The sequence below is a fragment of the Ochotona princeps genome, chromosome 20 (genome assembly GCF_030435755.1).
Source record: "Ochotona princeps isolate mOchPri1 chromosome 20, mOchPri1.hap1, whole genome shotgun sequence".
In the NCBI taxonomy this organism is placed as follows: Eukaryota; Metazoa; Chordata; class Mammalia; order Lagomorpha; family Ochotonidae; genus Ochotona; species Ochotona princeps.
The window spans coordinates 40,700,634-40,723,735 of NC_080851.1; the positions used below are offsets into that span (position 1 = coordinate 40,700,634).

Here is a 23,102-nt window from a genome sequence, read left to right on the forward strand (position 1 = left end):
CATTTTTCAAACCATCTTACTGAAAGCATTCAGTAAAATGCTACTTTTACTTTATAATAATGTACATATGTAAGTTGAGAAAATGTACAAATATTCAAATATATCTCAACTGAGGTATATTGATATAGTTCTTTCAAGATACAAAATCAAATACAAATGCCAACTTTTCACTGTTATATAATATTTTCCCAAAGAAAGTAAAGAAGGGAAGGAAATAAAATGCACAGAAAATGGAATCAAGAGACTCAACTTTATTTGCTTTTGAATTTTTTCCCCTAATTTTGTTGATAATGAAACCTAATGAACACCAAGACTGTATTGAGCCATTAAAAATAAAATATTGCTATTTGATGCAAAAGAGATGAAACTGGATATTATAAAATCAATCAGGATAAAGTATAAATAGATCTAACATGTTATATATATATATATAACATATATACATATATATACATATATATACATATACATATATGTACATATATATACATATATATATGTATATATATATGTCAAAAACTCCCAGCTGCACTTTGAGTGGTGATTATTACAGACTGAGTAGAGTGAGGCCTGGGGAAAGGAATGAAGTAGAACAGGTAGCAAAGAAAGTGAGACAGAAGGAACAAGATCCAGTGACCCATCCCTGTGTGTGGTGACTACAGTTCACAACAGGATAAGCTTATGCAGGGAAATGGAAGGGAGCACCCTGTTTACTATACAAGAAAGATACATGGAAAGCCTGGGCACGTGGTTTACTCAGCTTAGGCTATATATGTACACAAACACTGCACGGTACCTTGCAGCAGTACTCAAGTATACCTTGTTCAAAATTGTGTAGAACTTTTAAAAATCAGAAAATCACAGTAACATCTAAAAAATTCAAACTGTCCGGATCTACACAATATAAAAGACATTCAGTACTTCATAAATTTTTTATTGAGTTTTTGTTTTGTAAAATATTTATTCATTTTCACTGGAAGTTCAGGTTTACAAAGAGGAGACCAGACAGAAACATCTCCCATCCACTGGCTCACTGTCCATGTGGCCACGACTGCCGAAGTTGAGCTGCTCTGAAGCCAGGAGCCAAGAGCTTCTTCTGGGTCTCTCATGCACATGCAGGGTCTCAAGACTTTGGGCTGTCCTCTACTGTTATGCAGGTCACAAGCAGAGAGCTGGATAGTAATTAGAGCAGCCGGGACAAGAATTTGTGCCCTTATGGGATCCTGACACATGCAAGATTAGGACTGTAGCAACTAGGCTATCATGCTAGGTTCGTATTTTTTTTCCAAGAAAATGTAGTCCTAAGTTTACTTTTTTTTTACCTTTTATTGTTATAATGTTATAATAAATTTTTATAAGCCCTGGGATATTCCTTACCCCCTCCTTTTTGATTATTTAAAAACCATTTATTGGGCCCGGCGGCATGGCCTAGTGGCTTAAGTCCTCGCCTTGAAGACCCCAGGATCCCATATGGGCGCCGGTTCTAATCCTGGCAGCTCCACTTCCCATCCAGCTCCCTGCTTGTGGCCTGGGAAAACAGTCAAGGACGGCCCAAAGCTTTGGGATCCTGCACCTGTGTGGGAGACCTGGAAGAGGTTCCAGGTCCCGGCTTCGGATCGGCTCACTTGGCTCGTTGTGGCTCACTTGGGGAGTGAAACATCGGATGGAAGATCTTCCTCTCTGTCTCTCCTCCTCTCTGTATATCCGGCTTTCCAATAATAATAAAATTAAAAAAAAAAACCATTTATTTATTTGCTTAAATGTGAAAATTACACAGCAAAAGTCAAAGACAGACAATCTTCCCTCCACTTGTTCACTCCCCATGTGGCCACAAGAGGTAGCAAGGTCCAGGACAAAACCAGGAGCCTGAACTCCATTCTGATGCTCCACAGGGGTGCAGGTGTCCAAGGAATTGGGACATTTTATTCTGTCTCCTAAGCACATGAGCAGGGAACTACATCGGAAAGAGAACATCACAGTGTAACTGATGTCTTTCACATTCTTTTAAACAAATAATAGAGAAATTAATCAAAAAGTACAATGTGATTTTGGATGTTGAGTCATTCAAAGAAAAGTGTTTGACACCAAATGATGGTACAAACATTCACTGTTTCCATTCTTATACCTTTTAACATATAAATCTATATTCAAAAGGATATTACCAAAAATGAACAAAACTGTAGCTTTTGACTCTAAGTAAAAAAATTGAAAAAAATACATACAGGATAGGTGAAAACAGTTGGGATTATTCCTGAACTTCTCAAGAACTTGGGAGTATACCTGAATTTCTACAGAAATGAGACAGTGTTGTTTACAATTTAGTCGAGCTTATTTACAAATATACTTTACAGACTCTAGGGAAACTACTCAAAAATTTAGGAGATACATCTTTCCTAGTCTTAATAGAGGACAGAATATGCAACCATCTAACATATTCAGTTAAAATGAGGAGATGTGGGTGTCTAGCAGAGTGGATGAGAAACTGCTTAGGAGACGCTCACCCTACACTGGACTTCCTGTGTTTGTGTTATGGCTCCACAACAAGTTCCATCTTGCTGCAAACTCACTCTCTGGATGCAAACAAGAAATTTCCCAAGTATGCAAGTCTTTGCACCTGCTAAAATGGATACAGATTTAGTTCCTGGCTGCTGTTTTGGGCTTAACCTTGCGAAAATCTTTAAGGACTTTAATGAATTAATCAGTAGATGGTAGATAACTCTCCATGACTTTTATGAATGAAATATACTAAAAACAATTATTATAAAAATCATTAGAGGGCCCGGCGGCATGGCCTAGTGGCTAAAGTCCTTGCCTTGAATGACCTGGGATCCCGTATGGGTGACGGTTCTAATCCAAGCAGCTCCACTTCCCATCCAGCCCCCTGCTTGTGGCCTGGGAAAGCAGTCAAGGACTGCCCAAAGCTTTGGGACCCTGCACCTACGTGGGAGACCCGGAAGACGTTCCTAGTTCCTGGCATTGGATCGGCGCATACCGGCCCATTGCGGCTCACTTGGGGAGTGAAACATCGGATGGAAGATCTTCCTCTCTGTCTCTCCTCCTTTCTGTATATCCAGCTTTCCAATAATAATAAAAAATCTTAAAAAAAAACTTTAAAAAAAATCATTAGAGAAAAATAATTTAAAAACAAGAATTAGCATGGATGTTTGGTGCAGATTTTCACACAATTGTGAGGACCACATGCTTCTTCCCAGTGATTCTAAATAGAGCAGCGCATTCTTTAAAGGAAAATCTCATAGAAAGGCAAAGGAAAGTACACACTGACTGACAGTAAAGAATATGAGCTAATACAACAGTATAACTACTGAGCCAGTGGGAACTACTACTTAGCAATGTGATTAGAGATGTGAGCACTCCATTAGGAAAAATGTCAAGGGCCCTCCACCATAGTTTAGCAGTTAAGGTCCTCACCTTGAACTTGCTGGGATGCCGTATGGGCACCGATGCTAATTCCGGCAGCCCCACTTCCCATTCAACTCCCTGCCTGTGGCCTGGGAATGCAGTCAATGACGGCCAAAGACCTGGGACCCTGTACCCCTATGGGTGACCTGGAAGAAGGTCCTGGCTCCTGGTTTCGGATAGGCTCAGCTCCAGCCATTGTTGCCACTTGGGGAGTGAACCATCTGATGAAAGATATTCCTCTCCGTCTCTCCTCATCTCTGTATGTGCAATTTTCCAATAAAAAAAAAAAAATCTTAAAAAAATAATAAAAAGAAAAAAGTCGAGCCAAATCCTTCAGAAACTCAAAATAAGTGTACGTGCAGGAAATGTTACACTGTAATCTTTCTATGTTACCAATACTTTAAACACCATCGAATTTAGCCACAGTCTGTAACATAATATTGTGCCATATCAAAACGCTTGCAATGAATTATCACATGAGAAAGAAAAGCAACAAAAATATTGTCACCAATATCAAAACCTACTCAAACACAAACAAAAAGAGTGAAACTCAGAAAAACAAAGAGTGTACTATGAACCCTGTAAATGTTTCAATGAGGGATCTCAATTTGAAGACATTCTAATGAAATGTATGCACTTAAGTTAGGTAAATGGAGAGGTACTCAGACTTTTGTAGCTTCATTTAGTGTTTATCTTATTGACTGGGCAGACTTCTTGATCCACTTACTCACTTCCCACATGCCTGCAACAACCACAAACCCAAAATAAGTCAGGTTTTTCACACTGCTACCCAAGCCACTGTCTGCCTCCCAGCCTGGGCAGTAGCTGCACACTGCATTTGCACAGAATTGAAACCCAGGTATTCTGATGGAGGCACAGGAGTCCGAATGTCATCTTGTTCTTTGTTTAAAGATTTTATTTATTGTTATTACAAAGTCAGATATGTATACATAGAGAGAGCAGGAGAGAGAGGAAGATCTTCTGCCCAATGATTCACACACCATGCAGCTGCAATGGTTGAAGCTGAGCTAATGTGAGCCAGGATCCCGGAAGTTGTTCTGGGTCAGCCACAGGGCTTCAGGGGCCCTAGGCTTTTGGCAGCCCTCTACTGCTTTCAGAGTTCACAGCAGAGAGCTGGATGGGAAGTGGAGATGCCAGGATTAGAACCAGTACCCATATGGGATTCAACCAGGTTCAAGGCAAGAACTTTAACACATATGCTAATGTACCGGGACATCCCAATGTCATCTTAACCACTGTCACACACACACACAGGACAGTGAGGCCTTCCTGTGCTGTGTCAGGTGAGCATTCACTGCTTTTCTCCCATACCTGTGGTTCACATAAAACAGTTATTTTAAAGAGCTAATGCTTATTTTGTGAGATAGGGGGAAAAAGACAACTTACTGAATTGTATCTTGGAGGAAACAGTGACTCCTGTTGTGATTTTTCAGGACAGAGAGCAGCACTTGGCATTGAGGCAAGAGTTCTGGACATTCACAGATTTATTCTGTGTCTTAATGCTCTCTGTTGAGACTGACTTATTCCCTCTACAACTCATGGGGACATTTAATCCCAATCATGAGACTTAAGAGAATGGGTGACAACATACCAGAAGCCATCAGGATAAATCAGTAGTGCTGCCTTAACAGCTCCTTCATCAGGTTCTTCTAGAGAAGCCCCTTTGCGTGAGTCCCTGTGCACTCCCTTGGCTTGTCTACAAGGTTGCTGTGCCACCCCAGGCCTCTGCCAAGCACAATGCCAGCACCACATGCTGTCCCTCAACCTTGCAGCAAAATTCGGAGGAAAACAAGGCTGTGTGCTCTAACTGCTGGAGTCTGTGCTGCTCTGGTGTCAGCAACAAGAAAACTGCCCCAGACCCTTAGGAGGAGCTTCACTGAGGACTCAGCTGGGGACTCGAGACGCTGTTTCTTAAAATATATGTTTAAATAAAGAACAAAGAAATTCTGCCCAACATGAAGGCCGAACTGTCCTCAGGCACTCCCCCCTCCTCCCTGCACAATGGGTTCAACTGGGAGGCCTAGTGTTCAAGGTCAGTGCTGCAAAGTGAGGATTCCAAGGGCCCCCTCCTGGCCCCCGCCCGCCCGCCCTGGGGCCTCAGGAGATGCTCTCACACACTCACCCTTCCCAGCTTCTGACGAGTCGGGGGTCCTGCAGAGGCTCCTGCGGGGAGGGAGCTCACAGGGCAGCACTGGCTCAGCCACCTGCACCTCTCCACCAGCACAACCAGCAACGCGGATATGGCGGCGCCACACAACAACCTCCCACCTGCTGCCACAGGGCTTCCTGGGCGCGCCTGATTGGACCATTCCAACAGAACTTGACTACGCATGACGTCAGACGATGCGCAGCCAATCAGAATCACAAAGGATAGAAGGGCAGTCATCTAGGATTCTGGAGGGAGGGGGAGTGAAGGGCGGGGCTTCACCTCAGGCTGAAAGTGGCCTCCTCTCTCACCTTCAGCCTTCCCACAGCAGGGGCCGCTGTCACCTCTCACATCAGTCTACCTCCTGGTCTCTCCTTCCCTCTGCGTCAGAATCCAGTTCAAGTCTGAAAACATAGAGAAATGTAGGACAAGAGTCTGCAGATACACCTCACCGAATGTTGAATGCTTTCTGGAATTCTTTATATTGCCGGGATTTTTTGCCATTAGTTCATTTCACTTTTTAAAATACAGATTACACATTCACAATAATGTGTAAGACACAAAGCGAGAAGAGGGCTTGTCCAGATTCCATCTAGCAAAAGAAAACTTGCAGTGATATAGTAATGCATATTATGTCTATATTTCCTATTTTATGCACTATATATGTGTTTCTTTTACTCAGTTTCCAGAATTTGTGACTTTTGGCTTCTGTTTTAAAACATCTTCTTAAGGAATATTTTAATTTTTTTTTTTTTTTTTTTGTGGAAATGTCAGACATAGAGAGAGGAGGAGAGACAGAGAAGAAGGTCTTCCATCGGCTGATTCATTCCCCATCAGCTGCAATGGCCGGTGCTACACCAGTCTGAAGCTAGGAGCCCAGTGCCTCTTCCAGTTCTCCCACAGAGCTGTAGGGTTCCAAGGCTTTGGGCTGTGCTAAACTGTGCTCCCAGGCCACAACCAGGAAGCTAGATGGAAAATAGTGCTGCTAGGATTAGAATTGTTGCCCAAATGCAATCCCATCACATGTAAGGCAAGCACTTAGGCCACTAGGCTCTGCGCTTGAACCTGTTTTAAAATAACTTCTAAGTATTACAGAAAATCTCATAATCTTGTGAATGATTACAAGTTTTATCAAGGATGATGTTTATGTCCCAGAAATGAATTATTTGCAAGGCAGTTCTTATTTTATCATTTCTTATTTTGACGTTAATTTGTTTATTTATTGAAAGATAGATATACATAGAGAAGCAGAGACAAGAGAGATAAATCTTGATTCTGCTGGTTCCCTTCACAAGTGGACACAACAGCCAGAACTGAGTTGATCTGAAGTCAAGAGTCCCATCCAAGTATTTTATGTGTGTACAGGTTCTGAAGGCTTGGTACCATCATCGACTGCTTTCCCAGGCCACAAGCAGGGAGCTGGATGGGAAGTGGAGCAGCTACATTTGAATGGTGCACATATGGGATCCCAGCACTTGCAAACTGGGGATTTAGCCACTGAGCCACTGTCACAGACCCCTAATTTTTGCTATGTTTGTTAATAGTTTGCCACAATAGCTAGTTTTCAGTACATAAATTTGAGGCTATAAATGGATCCTCACCTATTGTGAGTAGCTTTGGAAATTTTCCGGTGTTGGAAACCTAGAAGAAGTTCCTGGCTCCTAAGTTAGGATCAGCTCAGCTCTGGCCTTTACAGCCCCTTGAATATTCCTTGTGCCTTCCAGCATAAGCCACTTGGCTGTAAAGCAATATTATTTGCTCTGACCAGTAATCAATATTTCCCTCAACCCTGTCCCCTCTCTCTAAATCACACTGTGCTCCACTTACTTCTCACACCTCACTCCTTCCTTCACCCTCCTCTGTCTGAAGTTCCCTAGCTAGCTTTCCTCACTGAGAGTCTGAGCGGCCACAACCACTTCTCCCCTCCTCCTCCCTCTTCCTCTGCTTGAAACTGCAGTTTTTTCAAGATTTAAGCATTTTCTTTTCTCTTTTGCATGCTTCACCCACACGCAACCCTAATCCAGAGGGATGGGGGAAAGAACAAGCTAAGTCTGGGAGTGATGAGACTGGCAGCGATCCATAACTGGAGGACTATTAAGGACCACTTGAGCAAGTATCTCAGAGCATGCCCCACATCCAGGACTTTGGGCAGGTGGGAGACTGGGTGGAGATTCTCCCTCAACATCCCCCTTCACCTCAGATACATAAATAGTATAATAAAAATATATATTAAAAAAAGGACAAGCTAAGTAACAAACAAAACAAAACAAAATGTTACTTGCCAAACTTGTTCACTAACATGCTAGAACAGAGCCCTACAAAACTAATAAATTAAAAAAAAAGATTTCTACACCTTAAATTTTAATTTAGGCCCAGCGTGGAGGCCTAGCAGCTAAAGTCCTCAACTTGAAAGCACTGGGATCCTATATGGGCACCAGTTCTAATCCCGGCAGTCCTGCTTCCTATACTGCTCCCTTCTTGTGGCCTGGGAAAGCAGTGGAGGATGATCAACCAAAGCCTTTGTGACCCTGCATGTGCCTGGGAGACCTGGAGGAAGTTCCTGGATCCTGGCTTTGGCTTGGCGCAGCCCCGTCCGTTGTGGTCAGTTGGAGAGTGAACCATCAGATGGAAGATCTTCCTCTTTGTCCCTCCTCTTCTCTTCATAAATGACTTTGCTCTAAAAATAAAATAAATCTTTAAAAAATTATTTTTATTTAAGTGAGATAAATATTTTCTTTAGCTAATTATTATTATTTCATTTTACAACATAATCTCAGGGATTCCCCCAAGCCCTCCCCCATATTGAATTCCTCCACATTGTTACAGTAGTACAGTTTATATCCAATCATGGTTCCGCCATTGCAGGCAATGTTCATGCAGAGAGTCCAGCATCAAATTGTCCAGATATATTCAACAGTTTCATTGGGTGACCCTCCTTGGTCCAAAACAGAGCTGGCAGAGTATCATCCCCTCCAATGAAAAGCCACTACACAACTTCAATATCAGAAAGAAACATGGAAATTCACAACATCATGAATTTAGTTAGCATGGTATTGAGTGATCAATTTGTTAGAAATTGCAAATTCTTTTTTGTTAAAGATTTATTCATTTTATTACAGCCAGATATACAGAGCGGAGGAGAGACAGAGAGGAAGATCTTACGTCCAATGAATCACTCCCCAAGTGAGCCGCAACGGGCCGATGCGCGCCGATCCAAAGCCGGGAACCAGCAACCTCTTCTGGGTCTCCCACGTGGGTACTGGGTCCCAAAGCATTGGACCGTCCTCGACTGCTTTCCCAGGCCACAAGCAGGGAGCTGGATGGGAAGTGGAGCTGCCAGGATTAGAACCGGCACCCATATGGGATCCCGGGGCATTCAAGGCGAGGACTTTAGCTGCTAGGCCACGCCGCCGGGCCCTAAAAATTGCAAATTCTTAACCACATCTTGTAACTACTCCATTGACATCTCAATTTTAGTATATACACAATCAGTTACTCTAAGCCTTAAAATGGTTATATGGTATGATTCAGCTGTCTCCTGTCTATTTTCATTTTTATAGTTGTCAGCAACGCCCGCGTCCCCGTGTACCCTGAGTCGAATGGAAGGACTAGGTTTACAAAGAAGACAACACACACTGGGTCACTCCTGCAAAGAGAATGCCACCTTAATTGAACTCTAGCCTGCCTTTTATACTCTCTGGTTCCTCTCAGTATTTTTCCAATGCTCAAGAAGCTCCTAAGACCCCCTGGGGCATCTTATAAAGGGGAAGCAGGAAGTTGTGGTTAAACCAGGAACTAAATGTATCAGGCCAAGATTGTGCATCCTGTTATCCCTTGAAAAACAAGCTAAGCTGTGGAATTAACCCTCGGGCCCTACATATAGTTAACAGCTTACAGTATTTAAGTGTGATTTTTACTGAATTTCGCAAATGTTAGGATAGTCCAAACAGGCTTATAACTCTCATAAGTCATATGTTAACTATTGAGCAGCAGAGAAATTTTAGGAAGGGTGTGCAGAGAAAGCTTCAATGCCTTAGTGAGGAGGAACTGATCTTTATGTTCTACCTAATAAGGTATATATGGAATTAGAAGCTTTTTCCTAACTATTCTAAGCTTTCCTTATTGGTCTCTCTTTGTCTACCTGATCTAATTTTTTTTTTTTTGGATGGGAGGATTGTGGAGCAACCCTGATGGTCATTGCAAGAGAGGGTGGGGAGCCAAAGTTAGAACTAAGTAAGGACCAGAGAAAGCTCCTCTCCTGAGTCCCGATGGAAGTTTACTGTTCTTCTGTTTCTGAGGACTGCTCAGGGCTCCTGGCTGTTATTCCAAAGATTTTAGATCCTGTGAGGAAGGAGCTGGGCTTCTTCCATCCAGTCTGGGAAATCTGATAGGGAATAGTTGGCCTCAGAGTTCTTGGCCTATGAGGGCACCCCAACTCCCTGTGATCTCCTTGGCAGTTGGGATATAGTCCTTGGTGCCACTACTGATACTTGTTGGTGATGTACCAGGAATCTCTGGGTTAGGACACAAGCCTCCTCCTGTCTTCCTGTTCCACTCTGGGGTCCCCTCCTGCTCTGTGCATATGACTTCCTGTTAAGAGGCTGTCAGGTTCACTCTTGGACCCCACTGTATGTCTTTATACTTTTTGTTAATGTCAAATTGAGACTCGAGTCTGGAATCTGTAAATTACCTGTTACAACCTTGATAGATTATATTTAACTTCTTCCTCACACATTCTAAGAAGGTGCAAGATTTCTCTGCTCTCCTGAGATATTGTGGATTATCATAATGTATTAAAAGCATATCAAGCATTTCGGTTCTTTTCTATATATATATATATATGTAGAAAATTTTGAATATTTGAATTATGTGTTACAGTTTTATATACACTGGGATTTTTCCCCTAAAGTCCCACCCCCAACAAATTTTTCCCATTTTACTACAGTGGTATAATCCTTCGTGAGGAATTTTAATTCCATCAGTCTCTTACTTAAGTGTACCTGAACATTGCTGGAACAGACAAATGCAGAGAGTAACACATTCCATTGTCTACACTTGTCCAACCGTTTCATTGGGAATCCATCTTTCATCTAGATGCAGGGATAGATGTTGCATTATATCCCCACATGGTAGACACCAATACCTCATCACTATACATTTCCATAATTGAGAAACCAAGAAACAAGGTCAACAACTGGTATGAGCTAGAACAACAGCCTCAACAACAACAACAAAATACAGTTCCATGAAAAAGTGTTACCAGAAATGCCAGGTGGGTTCTTTCTTCAGCTTAGTATGGAAATAAAAAGCCGGGCATCTGTTGCAAACAGAAAAGTTCATTTGCGAAGGGACCAGGTGAGCAGGGAATGAGGGAAAGGGAAAGCACCTCCGAAAAGCCGGGAGGTGGGGTGCCTCTCAAAGGGGAGGGAGAGAAAGACACCAAAGGTTTGAGGAAGAGTCTTGGGATTTTATGCCTTCCTTGACCCCTCTTGTTGGGCAGGGAAACTACAGGTAAGATGTTCCCCGTTGTTAGTCTCTTAATTAATTATAAATGGGTGGGCAATGCTGGTGCCTCCCACCTGAAGGTGTGGCCAGGACCTCAGCAGGCTTGGATGGGCTCAAAAGCACGCCACTGGGTAATCAACACATGGCTGACAAGAAGGAGATACAAAAGTCTCTTGGGAAAAATGATGCCGCCATATAGTCCGTGAGCCAGCAATAAATTTGACAAGAGAAAGGAGAGTATTATTGCCAGGATCCCATGTGAGGACCAGGTCTAATCCCAGCAGCTCCACTTCCCGTTCAGCTCCCTGCTTGTGGCCTGGAAAAGCAGTCGAGGACAGCCCAAAACCTTGGGACCCTGCACCCGTGGGGTAGACCTGGATGAAGTTCCTGGCTCCTGGCTCCAGATTGGCACAGCACCAGACACTGTGCTCACTTGGGGAGTGAATCATCCGATAGAAGATCTTCCTCTCTCTCTTTCTCTCCTCCTCTATCTTTCCAATAAATATAAAGAAATCTTAAAAAAAGAGAGAGTATTTGGAATAAATAAAACTGAAATAAAAAACTTCAAAACACATGGGATGCAGCCAAAACAAACAAGCAAAAAAAAACAGTGTTGATTGGATTATTGAAGTTACACATTCCACACTGGTTTCCTTATATAAGAGAGAACATATGGGGCCCAGCGCTGTGGCCTAGTGGCTAAAGTCCTCGCCTTGAAAGCCCCGGGATCCCATATGGGTGCCAATTCTAATCCTGGCAGCTCCACTTCCCATCCAGCTCCCTGCTTGTGGCCTGGGAAAACAGTCGAGGACTGCCCAATGCATTGGGACCCTGCACCTGCGTGGGAGACCCAGAAGAGGTTGCTGGCCCCGGCTTTGGATCGGCTCAGCTCCAGCCGTTACGCTCACTTGGGGAGTTGAACATCGGAAGGAAGATCTTCCTCTCTGTCTCTCCTCTCTGTATATCTGGCTTTCCAATAATAACAATAAAATCTTTAAAAAAAAAAAAAAGAGAGAGAGAACATATGGTATTTGTTCTTTTGTGACTGACTCATTTCACTGAGCATAATGGCTTCTAGTTGGGACCACCTAGTTGTAAATAGTATAATTTCATTGTTCTTAATAGCTGAATAACATTCCATGCAGTAGATGTACCACAGTTTCTTTAACTACTCTTTGGATGCGCATCTAGATTGTTTCCATGTCTTTGCTATTGTAGCTTGTGCTACTGTAAATAGGATTACAGATCCCCTTCTCACATGCAGATTTCATTTCCATTGGGTATATTCCTAGCAGCAGGATAGCTGGGTTATGGCAGTTTTATTTGGAATTCTATTCACAATGATTGTATTAGCCTACACTCCCACCAGCAGTGAAGGAGGGTGCCTTTCTCCCCACATCCAAAGTCTCTGGCAGGATTGGCCAGTCCCAGCCTATCTTCACCTCCCGAGCTCCCCATGTGAACTCAAGCTCCCATTTGGCTGCTGCAAGGGCTGATCTGTGGCTGCCTTTGGATCTCTGGTTGTCCTTTGAATCCGGATCACAGCTCACCAGTGGCTGCTGGGTTTTCTGTTCCCTAAATACCTCTAAGCCATTGTCACCTCTTCCCTATTTCCAGGGGTTTTCCAAGTACCTCCCTGCTGACTTCCTGGCCTCTACTTTTTCTGTAATTTGCTCTCTGTTCTTTACCCTATCTAATAATTTTCCATCATCTCAAACATGTATACACCCTTTGCTGACCAGTGAGATTTTCTAAATGTAAACTTAAAAATTCCTAGCCTCGGGCCCGGCGCTGTGGCCTAGCAGCTAAAGTCCTCACCTGGAATGCACCAGGATCCCATTTGGGCGCCGGTTCTAATCCCGGCAGCTCCATTTCCCATCCAGCTCCCTGCTTGTGGCCTGGGAAAGCAGTTGAGGACGGCCCAAAGCTTTGGGACCCTGCACCCGCGTGGGAGACCCGAAGAGGTTCCAGGTTCCTGGCATTGGATTGGCACGCACCGGCCCATTGTGGCTCACTTGGGGAGTGAAACATCGGATGGAAGATCTTCCTCTCTGTCTCTCCTCCTCTCTGTATATCTGGCTTTCCAATAATAATAATAAGATCTTTAAAAAAAAATTCCTAGCCTCTTGTGCCCTAAGAACAATGATTGTGCCTGATTAAATAGAACTCTTCTTTAAAGATTTAGTTTATTATTATTGCAAAGTGAGGTATACAAAAAGGAGAGACAGAGATGAAGCTCTTCCATCCAATGATTCATTCCCCAAGTGACCACAAAGGCTGGATGGGAAGCAGGACTTCCTGGATTAGAACCAGCACTCGGATGGTTGTCTATTAACTTGTTCAAAAAAGTTATGAGGAGTTGTAAATGCAGAGAAGAGAGTGTTTGCAAAAGGGGAACAGTAGTTTGCTGCCTCTTGAAGGACTGAGGGAACAAGAAGCAGAGAGAGGGAAAGGTAGAAAGAAGTTTGAATCCGGGGCTTAAGCCTTTCCAAAAATAAAAAATCACGACAACAACAATAATAATAATAATTGCAGCTGGCAGCTGCGGCATTGGCCAGAGGTGGAGGGAAACACTGCTGTTCTGATCCCGATTCCAGTTCGCTTCTCTCTCTCTCCCTCTCTCATTCTCCGTGCGCCACCTCTGTCCCCTTTCTTCCTCCCCTCCCCAAATTGCTCTCTCAACCTGGTCTCCTCGAACCCTGGGATCCCCAATCACCCCGCTAGTCTCCCCTCCTCCTCCTCCTCCTGTGCCCCCCCTCCATTTCCCCGCCACGCCGAGGGTCTCCAGCCTCCACCGGGCCGGGCCCACGTGCACAGTGCTGGCATGTACAACAAATGGAGACAGAGCTCAAGCAGCTGGGCACACAGCCCACTTTGAGGCGTGACAGCAGCAGTGGCAACGCCATGGAGGCGGTGGACGGCGGCAAACAAAAGGCCCATGCACGCCTTCATGGTGTGTTCCCGTGGGCAGCGTCACAAGATGACTCAGGAGAACCCTGAACTTTGATGTCAGCAAGCGCCTGGGCCTCAAGGGGAAACTTAGAGATGGCGAAGTGGCCGTTCATTGCCGAGGGCAAGCGGCTGCGGGCGCTGCACAAGAAGGAACACAGAGATTATAATATGTGCCATGGCCAAAAACCAAGACGCTCGAGAAGAAGTATAATTACACGCAGCTGGTGGGCTGCTGGCTCCCGGTGGCAACATCATAGCCAGGGGGTTTGGGGTGGGCGCCGTCCTGGGCATGGCCATGAACCAGCACATGGACAGCTATGCCCACGTGAATGGCTGGAGCAATGGCAGCTGCAGCACGATGCAGGACCAGCTGGGCTGCCCGCAGCACCTGGGCCTCAATGCACTTGGCGCGGCTCAGATGCAGCCCTTGCACCGCTATGATGTGAGCACGCTGCGGTACAACTCCATGACCAGCTCGCAGACCTACATGAACGGCTCTCCTACCTACAGAATGTCCTACTCGCAGCGGGTTATCCCCTGCATGGCACTTGGCTCCTTGGACTAGGTGGTCAAGTCCACGACCAGCTCCAGCCCCTCCACGGTTACCTCTTCCTCCAACTCCAGGGCGCCCTGAAAGGCCAGGAACTTCCAGAAGAGGAGCAGCACATACCTCCTCGGTGCCTAGGTACCAGAACCCGCCGCCCCCAGCAGACTGCACATGTCACGGCTCTACCAGAGCAGCCTGGTGCCCGGCACGGCCATTAACGGCACACTGCCCCTCTCGCACATGTGAGGGTGGCTGCAGGACAGCGGACTGGAGAACAACAGGTTGGAGGGGAGGTTAGGGGTGATCGTGGGGTGGGGAGTAGGGGGAAAGATATTTTCAGAGGAAAAAGGAAACAAACAAACAAAAACCCGGGAAATGGGAGGGGTGCAAAAGTACAGTGAGAAGGAAGCATGACGAAAAAAACAAGCGCATGCAACACAAATCCTGACATGCTGACAAAGAACATTTCGTTACTCATGGCAAATCATGGCTTCAAAGACCACCAATCCCTTCTACGCTCAACGCAAAACCTGTGCCCCTGACGAGAGAACTTTATAAATGATGTAGAGATGCTGGACTTCTTTTTGGGGGGGACTATTTTTGTACAGAGAAAAAAACTGGCTCATGGGTAAAAGAAAATTTCACACATCTTTTTTTTTTTTTTTAATTGAAAGTTGGATGTACAGAGAGGAGGAGAGACAGAGAGGAAGATCCTCCATCAGATGATTCACTCCTGAAGTGAGCACAATGGCTGGAGCTGAGCCAGTATGAAGCCTGGAGACAGGAGCTCTTCCGGGTCTCCCACGAGGGTGCAGGATCCCAAGGCTAAGCTGATGACCCCTGCACCTCTAAGCTTCTGGCTGCTCCAGGCCCAGGCCCACTCAGCCCAAGAAACCAACACACCTGTCCCACTGCTCCACTTGCTGCTGTAGAACCAGCAGGGCACTGCCAGCCACCCCGCACCCTCAACAGGCTGCTCATAGACCAAGCTGCATGTGGGGCCTTGCCCTAAAAAGAAGCTCAGAGACCACCACTGCAAGGACTGGCCAGTTCAGCTGGCATCCCCTGTGCCTCCAGCCTGCCAGATGTCCATCCTGCTGACAATCCTTCTCCCCCCCCCCCCCTTGACCCTGTCCCACGTTCCCAGCTTGCTTACAAGCCACTCAAGGGTCAGGTGGGCTCAACTGCTGCTCCACATGCCTCTAACCAAACCTCACCATTGCCCCCTACCACTGATCAAAGGCCAGGCCTGTTCAGACAGCATTCCTGGCCCTGAGCATACACCCCATCTGCTCCAGGGCCACATCATTCCAACTGCCTAGGCCAGTGCACACCTCAGCCCTAGTTCGAAGGTCGCTCAGCCCCACATGTGCTTGGTTGCTATCCCCACGTACACCTAGTATGCACACCATGCATTTCAGAGCCAATGGGTCATGACAGTAAGCCCAGAGCCCAAGGAACCCACTGGCCACTATTCCAGGAACAAGCTGTACAAGCCAGTGCACTCTGCGTCCCCTCTCTGCCTGCCATCTGCTTCATAGCCAAGTCATCCTGGCCAGTGTCCCTGCTCCTACAGCCTGTAGTCCTCCATTTCAGGGCCAGGCTGAATTGCATGGACAGGAGGGAGGTGGCGAAGGGCTTCTTTAACATAACACCTTCCATCATCATACTTGCCCATCCATGGCCAGGCTCGGTTAGACAGAGCACTGCCACACTGTCCACTGTCCGGAGCTTGACAGCGAGTTGGGCTTAGCCAATGATCCCACTCCCTTAGCAGGCAGTGTGCTTGCCAACCACTCCAGGGCTGGGCCCCTTTAGCTGGTGACCCTGCAGTCCCAGCCTGCACATCTTGAGTCCCCTGCCATGCAACATGCCCACTCTGCCTCCTTACCTGACCCTCCAGTGTCATCTCTGACACACCTAGCCTACCTGGAGGCTCCTCCAGGGCCAGAAGGGATCGGCCCCACCACACTCATTTCTAGCTTGCCTGCCCCCATAGCCTTGCTGCTGCTGCAGGGCAAAGTGGGCTAGTGTGGTAGGAAAATCAACAAGAAACATTGCAACAACCTATTTCTTTTCTCATGTAATAATGTTCATGTAGACAACTCTAGTTTGCAAAGCAGGGTTTATTTAAGAAGCAGAAGGAAGGTGGCCTGCAGTTCAGCAGGAGGGACTCCAAGGGAGCAAACACCCATGAAAAAGATGGAAATTGTGTCCATTCAGCACCATCTCAGGGAGGGGTTGACATGAGTCACCCCAAGGGCAGAGAGAAGAAAATTTTTTCACAATGGGCAGTAATGTCTGCTGCATCAACCAGAAATCAAAAGTTGAAATCTGTGTCTTCTTTCTCCCAATGTGGTGGGCTAGGCAGGCAGTTCAGGGTCATCAGTTTGGAAGCCACACCCCATCCCACTACCTGGATGTTTCTTCCTGCCCACCTGGTATGCGCACCTATCTGGAACCTGAGAGGGGCAGGTATTGCATTGTTGTGTAACCGCTCCCCTCAGAAGCCCCCACAGTGGGCTCAATGGGTAGGGCTCACTCTCTTGGTCACATGCTTCCATTGCTCTGGCACTCTGACTCTTGGTCTCCCAAGTACCTGGTTGGACTTAGGTCTCCAGGTAGCCCCTGAACATGGCCCATGTATGTGTGTATTCCTCACAATCTGTTTACTGCTCGAGTGGGACAGGAATGATGTTAATTCTAAGATGCTTTGTATTTCTAATTTGTGTACCTTCTGGAGTTCTGGGAGAGGTAAGGCCTAGCAGTAATGGAATGTGGACAGAGAAGCCAGGGAACGGTGGATGCCTGCAGTCCAAGCACCTCTCTCTTTTTTTTTTCCCCCTTGAATTGATTTTGTTTTTATCACAAAGTCAGATAGACAGAGAGGAGGAGAGACAGAGAAAGATCTTCTGTCTGATGATTCAAACCCAAGTGACCACAATGGCTGGTGCTGAACCAATCTGAAGCCAGGAGCCAGTAACTTTTCTCCAGTCTCACACACGGGAGCAGGATCCCAAGGTTTTCTTAGGCCACAAGCAGAGAGTTGGATGGGAATTAGGAATGCCGGGATTAGAACCGGTGTCCATATGGGATCCTGGAATGTTCAAGGCAAGGACTTTAGCTTCTAGGCCACCTGGCTGGGCTCCTGTGCCTCTCTTCAACAAGTGCAGCCCAGGGCCGGGCCCCTTCTGTTCACAATCCTATGGCTGGGGCCTGTTTGCTAAACAGCAAAGTTTAAGAAGGAGTCAAGCAAACCGACCATCCAGCCTGGGTCAGCTCTCCCTTCCTTCAGAGAGTGACCTCAATATCAGAGTTAGATGGGTTTTTATAAAATGAGTGAGTTGGCTGACCCCACCTAGGAACCAGGTGAGTTGGACAGCCACAGGAGGCTGCCATGTTTACAATGGGTGGACAATGGGTGGGCTATAGCACTGCAGGAGGCTGTCAGCTCTAGGCTGGCTCTGACAGGAACCCTAACACCCCTGTCCTCCATCTTGCTCCTCTGGAATAGGCTCACTCTCCCTGGGTACACAGCACATCTAGCATTCCCACCTTGGTTATTGCAGCAAACACAGGTCTTCAGAGCTGGCAAAGCCTGTGATTCTAGCCAGCCTGTCATGCCTCCCTCAGGCTTCTCCAGGCAATCTGCCTGCAGCTTGCTCTAGGGACACTGGCTTGGCCATAATAACATGCCCCACAACACACCCACCACATCAACCAGCCTTGGCACTGCCAGGTCAGATGAACCCAGGAGGCACTTTGCATGCCACAGCCTGCTTGTCAAACCCAACAAACAAATCTGAGTCTCAAGATACAATTAATAAAAATAGAAGAAGAAGAAGAAGAAGAAGAAGAAGAAGAAGAAGCAGAAGCTATTTTAGAACTTTCCGGAAAGTTGCCAATAACGCTGGGTAGTTCCATGCCAGTGCAAGAAGGGCCAACACAGTCTGATGGGCCACTCGGTGCTGTCCAGTCTGGATCTTTGTGATGTGCACATCTACATCAGGGAAGAAATACAAGTAACTGTCTTCCCATTCATTCAAGCCCTTTGGATCAATATAAACAAATGATAAAGAAGATAGTATTCATTTTTCCACTACTCAGAAGTTGTGTTGAAATTACGGTGCCCTGGGTCAAATTTACATCTTCAAACTGCCATCCCATATCAGAGCACCAGTTTGAGTCCTGGCTGCTCCATTTCTGATCCAACTCCCTGCTTATTGCACCTGGGAGACCTGGCTGAAGCACCTGGTTCCTAGCTTTAGCCTAGCCTAACCCTGAAAGACCTCTTTCCCTCTGTTACCATGTCTTTCAAATCAATCAATCTGCCATGCCTTCAGTGGAGGCTCCCTTGTTCCCTGTACTGTGACCTGCAGGAAGGTGCAGGTGCCCACCAGCATGGCCTGAGACAGGCAGAGAGGAGTGTGCAGCTGGCCCTGGGTCTAACTGTGTGCTGGGTCACAGCAGGCTGTGAGATGAAGTGACACAGGAAGTGGCACCAGGAGTCCATCTTGCAAGCACCAACAGAGTAAGGGGATGAGTCACCACATCCAGCCATGCATAGAGGCAGCAAAGGCAGGAACCACAGAGCAGAATCAGGAAACTACCCAGGGGCAGGTCCTGTCTCTCCCTGGATGGGATGCTGGAGTCTTCCAGAGGTAGGTCCTGGTTAGCCCTGGGTAGAAGGTTGGGGTCCTCCAGGGGTGAGTCCAGCTTCCCTGTGGGTTGTTTCCTGCCCCAGGAAGACCATTATTCTGATGGGGATGGGGCAGTGAGAAGGGAAAATGGCATAAGGCCCATGGAAGGCTCCAGCCCCTGACGCCAGTGGGTAGAAGCATGGTCCATCCCTGGAAAAACTGAATCCCTGAGTCAGGGGCAATCAGGATCTACCCCTGCAAGACTACAGCACTCAACATGGAAGAAGCCAAGCACCCAACCCCGTGGGGGAGAGGACATTCCCAAGATGACGATGACCCCAGCCCCCAACCAAAAGAAAGCAGAATCCATCCCTGAAGTGCGAGGGACGGACTTTCCCTGGAAGACCTCAGCCACCACCCTATGGGGGAAAGAAGACCCCCCACCAGGGAAGACCCTAGCCCCCAACCCATGGGAAATAGAGACACCTTTGAAAGACTCCAGCCTCTGACCCCCAGAGGAAGCAGGACCTGCCAATAGAAAAACCCAGCGGCAGACCTGGTTGGGGAAAGCTCCAGGAACACCTGGAAGACCTCAGCCCCAATCCAAGAGAAATAAGACCTACCCTTGGAACACTGAATCAGGTTGGCTCTAGAACAGCAGATGGGGCAGTGGGATGGTCATGCTCGGTGTGTATGGAGGGTTCGCGGGCCAAAAGGACCTGGCCCTGGAGCAGTGGATAAGCTGGTCATGGCAGATGCACTGTGGGTGAGGGCAAGCAGACCCGGCTCCAGAGCAGCAGGCCGGAGATTAACTTGATGCAGAATCCATATTGTTGGCCAAGCCTGCCTGATCCTGGAGCAGCTGTAGGGTGGTGGGAGGGTCGGTTAGAGGTGTGGGGACCCTGGCCGAGGCCCCAGGCCCTGGATCTGATGGTATGAGTGGAAGAATTTATTCGAATATCCTACCCTGGACTCTGCGCCATTACTTCTTTTTTTTTAAAAAAGATTTATTCATCTTATTACAGCCAGATATACAGAGAGGAGGAGAGACAGAGAGTAAGATCTTCCGTCCGATGATTCACTCCCCAAGTGAGCCACAATGGGCCGGTGCGCACCGATCTGAAGCCGGGAACCAGGAACCTCTTCTGGGTCACTCACGCAGGTGCAGTGTCCCAATGCATTGGGCCGTCCTCAACTGCTTTCCCAGGCCACAAGCAGGGAGCTGGATGGGAAGTGGAGCTGCCGGGATCAGAACCGGCGCCCATATGGGATCCCGGGGCTTTCAAGGCAAGGACTTTAGCCACTAGGCCACGCCGCTGGGCCCTGCACCATTACTTCTTCCTCAGAGCACAGAAAATTCGTGCCAGTCCAGCCATCCACCAATCAGATTTAACCTGGCATTCCACCTGAGAATCCCACCTCCAATCTTCCAGCCTCTTCCCCAAACCCGCCCGCTCACAAATCATCAATAGGTATTCACTTGCAGTTGCCAATCCCCTGGGGCCTGCCCTCAATCCCTCCCAATCATCACCCCCCACACTTGGCAGACCAAAAGGTCCCCAGGCATGGTTCTCTCTCTTCTTTGCTCTTCCTCTTCTTCCAGCCACCCTACCCCTCCTCCCTTTCCCCTTCCCCTCCATCCTGTTCCTTCCCCACTGGAATAAACCTCCTAAGATACCTTGTTGCGTCTGGTGTTTTCAGCTCATGGTAAAGAATCAGGTTGCGGGAATTAGCTGCGCATAATAACATCATAATATCATATAAACTAGAACTCAACCTTTTAAATAACCAACAATGCGTGTTTGGGGCTCTTGGAGCTCCATTTGAATAGGTCTGACACAAAAGCAGCCAGAATGACACTGGGTAAGCTCGCTTGGCCCTGGAGCCACCTGCAGGCAGTTTAGGAATGTGTGTGTGTGGAGGAGGGGGCGGAGAAGGGAGTTAGAAGGTGTTAGTGAGCTGCTTGGTGCTGGAGTGGATGGCGACGGGTGGGCAAGGGCTCAGGGGGGTGCAGTCCAAACTGCCCTGTCCTTGAAACAATGAGCTCGGGAGAGCCGGCCTGTCCTTGTAGCAGCCCACCAGTTGCCAGGGCGATGGACTGTGGCGGGCCCTGTACTTGCTAGTACATACAAGAATCTGGTCTGGGAACACCTCAAAGTTTCTTTTTGGGGTCCCCCAATCACAGTGGCGGACTCAGAACCCTAACCAAGAAAAGACAGTAGATAGAACAGATCAATTCACCACCTCAGCTATATGTTGGCAGCGAAATATGGGACAAATGGAGACTTTATGATGGACTATGTCAATCAGTGGATTCTCCAACAACCTCATGGTGCCTGGAGTGGAGAGATTGGCAGTGATTCATAACTGGTGAACTACCAAAACCACTTGAGCAGGCTCGGCGGCATGATCTAGTGGCTAAAGTCCTTGCCTTGAGCATGCCAGGATCCCATATGGGCACCAGTTCTAATCCCAGCAGCTCCACTTCCCATTTAGCTCCTGACTTGTGGCCTGGGAAAGCATTTGAGGATAGCCCAAAGATTTGGGACCCTGCACCCTAGTGGGAGATCTGGAAGAAGTTCCCGGTCCTGGCTAGGGATTGGTGAAGTACTGGCCGTTGTGGTCACTTGGGGAGTGAATCATTGGACAGAAGATCTTAATCTCTTTTTCTCCTTCTCTCTGTATATCTGACTTTGTAATAAAAATAAATGAATCTTAAAAAAAAAAACTTGAGCAAGGAGCTCAGAGCATGCCCCACATTGGGGACCTTGCATGGGTGGGAGACTGGGTGGGGCTTCTCCCTCAATATTCCCTTTACCTCAGATATATGAAGGAAATAATAGAGAAATAATAGGCTTACCCACTTCTCTGTAGCCCTTGTACCTTTTTATCCTAATTAACAATTTAAAGATTGTCAAAAATATAATTTAAAAAATTATATAAAAAAGATTGGTAGCTTTAAAAGTAAAAAGTCTTTTCTCTATGCTCTTTTTTTTATTAGACACATCTACTAATACAAACTGAGAGATCTCACTGTCAGGTCTTAGTGCGATAGTGTGGCAGTCACTTTCATGACTTGCTTACTAAGTTTTACAGACTGAGAGTGGAACTTTGCATTTTAAACACTTCCAGGCAACACTGACTAGATTTGTACTGGATTTTCATTTGCTTTAGGTAAACTACGCAGCCAAACATGGTTTAGATGTTCTTTTCAGTGTTTTATTTTTTTTAGTTGACAACTTCAAAAATCACAATTAAAAGACTTTGCTTTTTGAGTTTTATCACAATGGTGCTGTTTTGTCTTGGAATACTATTTTAGAAAAAAACTTAGTGGAAATGGTATTTTTGAATCTATGAGTGTTAAATCTAGCTCATAATTCTGGCAACATCATGTGATGCTAACTTGCGTATTACACACTTAAGAGACACAATCTCAAAGTTTCAACCTGTGATGTAATTTGATGAAAAGAAGGCGGGGAAAGATGACTGACCGTGGAAAGTTGGTATATCTGAGTGTGTAATGAGATAGGGACAGAATGAATCAGAGGAGAGAGCAGGAAGTGCAGAATTGCAAGGAAAAGTGTCCGGAATTCTGTGGGGTTTGGGGATGCGGGGGAGGGAACAACTTTCACCCAGGCAAGAGAGCACTGCGAGAAAAACCTCTCAAGACAGCAACGTGCAGCCTGAGGTGGTGGAAATGGGTACCAGGGCCAAACAGGGACTCAGTCAATACCTTGTGGTGGGCCCAACGCCTTGGCCTAGCGGCTAAAGTCCTCACCTTGAATGTGCCAGGATCCCATATGGGCGCCGGTTCTAATCTCGGCAGCTTCACTTCTCATCCAGCTCCCTGTCTGTGGTGAGGACGGCCAAA

The 23,102-nt window shown here is 46.6% G+C and overlaps 2 pseudogenes; one reads left to right on the forward strand and one right to left on the reverse strand.

Annotated features, from left to right (window-relative positions):
• LOC131482771 (zinc finger protein 420-like) overlaps positions 1–5,725 on the reverse strand; it is a 57,891-nt pseudogene extending 52,166 nt beyond the window's left edge.
• Positions 5,726–12,810: 7,085 nt separating this feature from the next.
• On the forward strand, positions 12,811–14,837 carry LOC131482772 (transcription factor SOX-2-like; annotated as a pseudogene).
• The last annotated feature ends 8,265 nt before the right edge of the window (positions 14,838–23,102 follow it).